Below are 8,898 nucleotides of genomic sequence, written 5' to 3'. Positions count from 1 at the left end.
TTTAATTTTTTTTTATGTTTTATTTATTTCTGAGAGAGAGACAGCATGAGCAGGGGAGGGTCAGAGAGAGAGGGAGATATAGAATATGAAGCAGGCTCCAGGCTCTGAGCTAGCTGTCAGCACAGAGCCCTACGTGGGGCTCGAACCACGGACCGCGAGATCATGACCTGAGCGGAAGTCGGACGCTTAACCAACTGAGCCACCCAGGTGCCCCTCCAGTTATATTTCTATTTCAAGCTCCAGGTTTTTAAGTCAGGCTAGTAGACATTTCCAGTTGGACATTTGGGAGGCATATAAACTGAACTCGTTATCTAATCTATCCCTATTCCCCCAACCCGGCTCTTTTATCCTTTGTTACCACCACTTCTCCATCTCTACATCATTTAAGACCTCTCCCTCACCTCCAACATCCAGTCAGTCAACAAGTCTTCCCTGGTAAACATCTCTCACATGGATCCACCTCTCTATCAGCATTCGCCGCCAGCCTGGTTCAGACCACCATCTTCCTTCCTCTGGGAGAAGTCTTATTTCCCCACTTTCAGTTTTATCCCTTACCAATCTATGCACCCCTTTATACTTGAAAGTGACCTCTCTAAAATACAAAATGTGGTGCACCTGGCTGGCTCAGTCGGTTAAGCGTCCGACTTGAGCTCAGGTCATGATCTCGCGGTTCATGGGTTCGAGCCCCGCATCAGGCCCTGTGCTGACAGCTAGCTCAGAGCCTGGAGGCTGTTTCAGATTCTGTGTCTCCCTCTCTCTCTGACCCTCCCCTGCTCACGCTGCATCTCTCTCTCTCTCAGAAATCAATTTTTAAAAAACATTAAAATGCAAAATGCTGTATTTTAATATTCCCCATGCTCTAAAACCTTTTATAGTTCCCCATTATTCATACAATAAAATCCTTATGTTTGTTTGTAGAGAGAGAACAAAGTGGGAGAGAGAGAGAGAGAGAGAGAGAGAGAGAGAATCTTAAGCAGACTCTACACTTAGTGTGGAGTCTGACAAGGGCTCAGTCCCATAACCCTGGGATCATGACCTGAGCAGAAATCAGGAGTCAGGACACTCAACCAACTGAGCCCCCCAAGTGTCCCTAAAGTCCACATTTTTAACATATCTAGGCCCTTCATGACCTGACCCTTCTTAACCTCTCCAGCCTCATGAGACTTCTTACCCCTATTCACTGTCTTATGGCAGAGAAACTTTTATCTCCCTGGACAAACACTCAACATTTTTTTAATAGCTAATACATTATAAATATATTTTAAAAGATGCAAAAGGCAATGCAGTAAAAAAGTCACCCACCATCCTTATACCTTCCTCGATCAGAGTTATTTTATCTCATGTTTCTTTCAAGTACTTTTTCTTAAAGTTTTTTTTTTTTTTGAGAGAGAGAGAGAGTGAGCAGGAGAGGGGCAGAAAGAGAGAGAATCCCAAGCACATTCCGCTTTGTCAGCACAGAGCCCAACGTGGGTCTCAAAATCATGAACTGCAAGATCATGACCTGAACTGAAATCAAGAGTCAGATGCTTAATGGACTGAGCCACCCAAGTGCCCCCAATTCAAGTAACTTTATAATTTTATATTATAAATATTTATGTCTCTGATCCATTTGGAGTTTATTTTTGTGTATTGTCTTTCCAGTGAGCTACACATTTGCCTCAATGCTTTACAGAATAATCTTATATTTTCCCCACTGGTGTGAAATATCCCTTTACTCTATAGTGTATTCCCATTTGTATCTGAGTTTGTTTCTGGATTCTCTATTCCATTTCATTAATCCACCTATTCATATGCTATTACCAAACTGTCCTCATCATTATAACTTTCTTTTAATGACTGGTATGCCTACTTCTCCCTCAATACTTTTTCTCGAGGGTCCTGGCTCTTCCTACACTTTGATTTTTCCAACTGAACTTTAAAGCCAGCTTTTCCTATTCCAGAAACAGTGCTGTTTGTGTTTTTATTGAAGGATATATCAAATTTTAGATTAATTAGGAGAATTAGAACACTTATCACTTTTTTTATAAATTGCCTGTATATTTGTCTGTATCCATAATACTAGAGACTTTAGTTCATCTTTGTGTTCTTTATGCCCAGCACAGATTCTAGCACACAATAGTTGCGCAGTTAAGTGCTATTAAATGAATGAGTGAATGGATTGCTGAATCCTTAAAGGCCCGCGTCTGGAGTCAAAGTTGACCAAGATATTTCTTTAGGGTATGACCTCATAGAAATAACAGTAATCCTTAATGTTATTGATAATTACACAAGACTAAAGGGGGTTGTATATCTGAAACACCAAGGGCTTTGATTTGAGTTTGACTCTCAAGTCTGCCTTGTATGTTACTGTGACTTTGGACAAGTTATATAATCTCTCTGAGGGTTTTTCCCCTTCTGTATAATGAGTATACTACCACCTACTGTGAAAAGTTGTCGTATTGCATGAAATACCGTTTGTAAAGCATTCACATAGTGCCTGGCAGGTAGCAGGTGCTCAACAAATGGTAACAGTTTACCATGTTACTAACATCTGTAAAACTTCTTTTCTAGGACTCCATCTAAATGACATGAGAGCTTAGGACAGGGATGCTTCTAAAAGTCAATAGCGCCATAGTTTTGGGGTGGAAAATATTAGAATACAAGCAAGACAGGGCTATATTTGAGGGAGAGAGAACTGAAATCGCAGGAAATAATGTATTTTCACCAGTGTTTTCCCCTGGAGCCGGCGTTGGTGGTATAGTGGTGAGCATGGCTCCCTTCCAAATTGTGACCTGGGGACTACCCATAATGGATTCCCCTGAAGGTCTTATTAAATAAACCCTGCAGAGCCCTGAGCCCTTCCCTGAACCACTGACTTCCCAAACAGTCAAATCCCCAGATTCTAAAAAGTTCTTCATGTGATTCAGATGCACACTAAAATTTGAAAACGTCTTTGGAATAAAGTTAGTTGTCAAGGAAAAATAAAGTAGTCTTGTCTTAAACCAGGAAACATGAAAGTAGTTCACGAACATTGTAATACAGAGCTGTTTCCCCAATAAGGACAGGTGAGGCACCACTGGTGATCAAGAAATTAATCACCGTGGGGCACATGGGTGGCTTAGTCAGTTAAGCGTCCGACTTTCGCTTAGGTCATGATCTCGCGGTTCGTGGGTTCGAGCCCCGCGTCGGGCTCTGTGCTGACTGCCAGCTCAGAGCCTGGAGCCTGTTTCAGTCTGTGACTCCCTCTCTCTCTGACCCTCCCCTGCTCACGCTGTCTCTCTCTCTCCTAGAAATAAATAAAAATATTAAAAAAAAAATTAATCACCGTGGCTGACTTGTGTTGCCTTTTCATTCAGCTACTCATCATTCATCCGTCCATCCATCCATCTGTCCATCCATCCCTCCCTCCATCCATCCATCCGTCCATCCCTCCATTCCTCCACTCAGTAGATGTCAGACATTGGACAAATTGTATCATAGCCATAGACTGAAAACTGACAAATTATCTTCCTGAGGTAAAGTCAGGCCTTTGCTACTCCTCAGCTATTCCAAAGACAGATGCTCCAACTTTTGTTTCTTTGGGGCTTCTAGCAACCAGTCCTGTCAAGGAACCATAAATAGCCCCACAGCTGTTGAGCCAGATGAACACAGATAGGCTCTGAGCAAATGGTCTGGTTAAGCATAGATCTTTGTAGAAAGTGGTGGGAGAGGGAGCTTTGGGAGTATGTTAAGCCAAAACATCATGGAAGTTAGGAAGCATTTCTTTCTTTCTTTCTTCCTCCATCAGCACCTTAAGGGAGAGGTGATTATAGGCTAGTTAGCCCTATACTATGTATGGAAGCTACAAAGACGGAAACTGGTTCTGCCCTGAAGGCATTCATGGTATGAAGGAGGTGACAGACATCTAAACACCTGACATCACTATAGTTTAACAAAGGCTACAATTGGAAAAGGTACAAAATAATGTATTAACACAGAAAAGTTTTGCACAAGCAGCAAAACACAATGAGCTCTGGAGTCAAAACACACTTGGGCTGGGACGCTGGCATGCCACATTGCAAGTCGGGGAAATTTTCTGAGCCTCAGTTTCCTCATAACCAAAGCAACGATTTTATTAGTACCTAACCTACCTCATAAGGTTGCTGTGTGGATTAAATGAAGTAATGCTCTGCTCACCTACTTCAGTCATTCAAGTGCCACTGTTGATCTTTGTCATGATAATATAGCAATAACATTTAGTTAGTACTTTTACTTATATTGGTTCACCTTTTTAAAGTTATTTTTTGATGGTTATTTACTTGAGAGAGAGAGAAAGAGAGAGAGAATGAGTGGGCAAAGGGCAAAGAGAGAGGGAGACACAGAATCTGAAGCAGGCTGTAGGCTCTGAGCTGTCAGCATAGAGCCCGATGCGGGGCTCGAACTCATGAACTGTGTGAGATCATGACCTGAGCCAAAGTCAGATGCTCAACTGACTGAGCCACCCAGGTGGTTTTTCACCTTTTGAAAAACATTCCCAACATTTTGTTATGAAAAATTTCAAACATTCAACACAGGTAAATGAATTTTACATGGAACACCTATAAACCCACCACCTACATTCTACAGTGAACACAGTTAACATTTTACTATATTTACTATACTTGCTTTATCATATTTCCCTCTCTCTCATACACACACACACACACACACACACACACACACACACACACTTGTATTCCTTTCTCCATCCATTAAGCCATCTGATCTTCAGTGCATTTCAATTTTCTTAAGTGTTTTATTTATTTTTGAGAGAGAGAGAGAGTGCGAGCAGGGGAAGGTCAGAGAGAGAGGGAGAAACAGAATCCGAAGACAGGCTCCAGGCTCGGAGCTAGCTGCCAGCACAGAGCCCGACGCTGGACTAGAACCCACGAACTGTGAGATCATGATGAGTCGAAGCCAGACACTCAACCGACTGAGCCACCCAGGCGCCCCATGATCTTCAGTGCATTTCAAAATAAGTTGCAGACAGGGTCGCCTGGGTGGCTTAGTTGGTTAAGCATCTGATCAGGTCATGATCTCACAGTTCATGGGTGTGGGCCCTGCATCAGGCTCTGTGCTGACAGCTATCTCAGAGCCTAGAGGCTGTTTTGGATTCTGTAACTCCCTCTCTCTCTGACCCTCCCCTGCTTGCACTGTCTCTCTTTCTCTCTCTCTCTCTTTCTCTCTCCCTCTCTTTCTCTCTCCCAGAAATAAAACATTTAAAAAAATCAAATAAGTTACAGACAATAAACTTCTTCCTAAATACTTCCGCATTAAGTACAGCTCATATTTGTTTATAGCTTTTTTCATTTTATGTTAAAGTTATATAAAATGAAATGTATAAATCACTAAGGCTGACAGATACATACACCAGTGTTAACCAAAACCACAATCAAGAAACAGAACACTGGGGAACCTGGCTGACTCAGTTGGTAGAGCATGTGACTATAATCTCTGGGTCATGAATTCAAGCCCCATGTTGGGAATGGAGTATACATAAAAAAAAGAAAGAAAGAAAGAAGGAAATGGAACATTAACATCATCCCCATAAATTCCCTCATTCCCCTTCCTGCCTAATCTCTTTCCCAACCCCACCCAAGAGGCAATCAATCTTATGACTTTTTTCACCATAGATTAGTTTTGTCCATTCTAGAATGTCATATAACTAGAATAATACAACATACAGTCTTTCTATATGTTTTTTTAATATGCATAATATTGGTGAGGCTCATCCATCTTGAATCAGTATTTCATTCCTTTTTATGGATGAGTAGTGTTTCACTGTATGAATAAACAACAGATTTTAAAAACTCATCTTCTATTGGTGGGCCCTAGTCTGTTTTTAGCTCTGCTTCTTATAAGTAATGTCTCTATGAACATTCCTATATAGGCCTTTGTGTAAGCATATGTTTTCATTTATCCTGAATAAAATCCTAGGAATGGAATTGCTGGGCCAGAAGGTCAGTACATTTGACTTTTGTGCCAACTGCCAGATCTTTTCCCAAAATGGCATAGGTTGGTGTCTGGTGTTATTGGTCTTTTTAATTTTAGACATTCTGATGCATGTGTGGTGTCTCAATGTGATTTCAATTTGCATTTATCTGATGACTAACGATGTTGCATACTTTTTCATGGGCTTATCCACCATTTGTGTCTATCTCTTCCTTTATGAACTGCCTCTTCAGGGGCGTCTGGGTGGCTCAGTCGGTTAAGCGTCCGACTTCGGCTCAGGTCATGATCTCACGGTTTGTGGGTTCAAGCCCTGCATCGGGCTCTGTGCTGACAGCTAGCTCAGAGCCTGGAGCCTGCTTCAGATTCTATGTCTCCCTCTCTCTCTGACCTTCCCCTGCTCATGCTCTCTCTCTCTCTCTCTCTCTCTGAAATAAATAAAACATTAAAAAAAAAATGAGGGGCGCCTGGGTGGCTTAGTCGGTTAAGCGTCCGACTTTCGCTTAGATCATGATCTCGCGGTTCGTGGGTTCGAGCCCCGCGTCGGGCTCTGTGCTGACTGCCAGCTCAGAGCCTGGAGCCTGTTTCAGATTCTGTGTCTCCCTCTCTCTCTGACCCTCCCCTGCTCACGCTGTCTCTCTCTCTCTCTCCTAGAAATAAATAAAAAACATTAAAAAATTAAAAAAAAATGAACTGCCTTTTCAGGGGTACCTGGGTGGCTCAGTTAGATAAGCATCCGACTCCTGATTTCAGTTCAGGTCATGATTTCATGGTTCGCAAGATCACTAACAGTGCAGAGCCTGCTTGTGATTTTCTCTCTCCCTCTCTCTCTCTACCCTTTCTGTGCTTTCTCTCACTCTCTCTCTCCTCAAAATAAACATTAAAAAATGTTTTTGATCTAATTTTAGCAACTGGGAAGTCAAGGGGTGCGAGAGAGCAAATTCTTGACCCCTAGAGCCCTAAAACAGTAAATTTTCATGCTCTCTCCTTACAATTCTTTCTTCAAGAAAGGGAAAATGGTGATACCTAGGGGCGCCTGGGTGGCTTAGTCAGTTAAGTGTCCAACTTCGGCTCAGGTCATGATCTCACGGTTCATAGGTTCGAGCCCCGCGTCGGGCTCTGTGCTGACAGCTCAGAGCCTAGAGCCTGTTTCAGATTCCGTGTCTCCCTCTCTCTCTGACCCTCCCCTGCTCACACTCTTTGTCTCTCTCTCTCTCAGAAATAAATAAAACATCAAAAAATTTTTTAAAAAAGAAAGAAAATGATGATACTTCCAATTCAGAGGGAGTACCACATGCTGTCTAACGCGATGAGGCAACACTACCTCCTCCCCTCCCTGGCAGAAAACTGCACATACGTCAGACCATGACTCAGTCAATCAAATGTTTCCACTTGGCATCTTTAATTTAACATTTATTTTCTGAGAGACAGAATATGAGCGGGGGAGGGGCAGAGAGACAGGGAGTCACAGAATTCAAAGCAGGCTCCAGGTTCTGAGCTGTCAGCACAGAGCCCAATGCGGGGCTCAAACCCATGAACTCTGAGGCCATGACCAGAACCAAAGTTGGACGCTAAACCAACTAAGCCACCCAGGTGCCCTACGCTTGGCATTCTGAAACTTGTAGAAGTATCCTGGAGATGCAGGTCCAGCTGCAGCCATAACCAAGCCTTAGTGATAAGTGCCCTGAGTTGGTGACACCAGCAGTGGACACTTACTGAGAGGAAGCCTGATCTGGATTTCCCTCCTCTGCTGCCCTTCATAGTTAACTGCTTTGTGAGTTAGGTTCTCCAAACTTCCATCAACACTGTGAGTCCCCCACGCTTCTAGTAGACTCCTTTTCTCTTTTAAGGGGCCAGAGTGAATATCCAGTCCATTCCAAGAACTCTGCACAATAAACTAGTAACAGGAAAGTGCCCCAAACCTTCTAGAGAGGGGGTTGTGGTGTCAGAAACAGCATGTCCATAATAAACTCTTCAGATCAGGTAGAAATGTCCCCTCAAATTGTAGGAAAGCTTCACTTAGAAGTTATGTCTAGAAAAGGTGGGTAGGTATTTTTAAAAGATATCTCTTCCCTGAGCTACACTCAAATGTCTTCCGCTGACAGCTGGGTATGAATATGTCAACCTCAGGAGACATAAACCTCCCTGAGGACAAGAGCCCTGTTTCATCTTTTAATTCACAACTGCCTTACAGGTACTGTCCTAAGCTCTCAAAAATGCATGTCATACGACCCTCTTTATCTGTCCTTTCATACACCAGATTGCTAAATTTGTGTTCACAGCTCTCACACCTAATTTTAGATTCAGAATGTCCTTAGGGGACTTTGTCTTAATTCAAGACCAACAAGATCATCCCAGGGTCTCAGCTAAGTGTCCTTTGTTATTAGGGACACTTGTAGTGTTTCAGTACAAGAACGCATTGACAATCCTTTTTCTTTTTTAATGTTTTATTTATTTTGAGGGAGAGAGAGACAGCATGAGCAGGGGAGGGTCAGAGAGAGGGAGACACAGAATCGAAGACAGGCTCCAGGCTCTGAGCTAGGTGTCAGCACAGAGCCCGACGCGGGGCTCGAACCCACGAACTGTAAGATCATGACCTGAGCCGAAGCCGGATGCTTAACCAACTGAGCCACCCAGGCACCCCTGCACTGACAATTATTTCTCCTCTCTAGACACCCTGGCTGGGAGTTAAGAGGTATAGGCTATTTACCTACTTCCCTTGAATGGAATTACAAAAGGGAGGAGGAAGGGGGCACCCGGATTTGAACCGGGGACCTCTTGATCTGCAGTCAAATGCTCTACCCCTGAGCTATACCCCCATGACCTATTATCTTTCTCTTCCTTGTCCACTTAAGGTGACTCAGTACCACCAGGTTCCACCCACACCAGAGTTCTGGCAAGCTTTGTGCTCTAAAAGCTCCACCTTCTTTTGTATCCATCATCTGTTGTGGC

At 43.1% G+C, this 8,898-nt stretch overlaps 1 non-coding gene across 1 annotated transcript; it reads right to left on the bottom strand.

Moving 5' to 3' along the window:
* Positions 1-8,693: 8,693 nt before the first annotated feature.
* On the bottom strand, positions 8,694-8,765 carry TRNAC-GCA. The gene has a single exon. It is a non-coding gene; the product is annotated as a tRNA-Cys (tRNA).
* Positions 8,766-8,898: the final 133 nt, after the last annotated feature.

The sequence above is a fragment of the Hyaena hyaena genome, unplaced genomic scaffold (genome assembly GCF_003009895.1).
Source record: "Hyaena hyaena isolate Hyena2069 unplaced genomic scaffold, ASM300989v1 scaffold_29, whole genome shotgun sequence".
NCBI classification, from domain to species: domain Eukaryota; kingdom Metazoa; phylum Chordata; class Mammalia; order Carnivora; family Hyaenidae; genus Hyaena; species Hyaena hyaena.
This window is presented reverse-complemented; position numbering and strand designations above follow the sequence as displayed.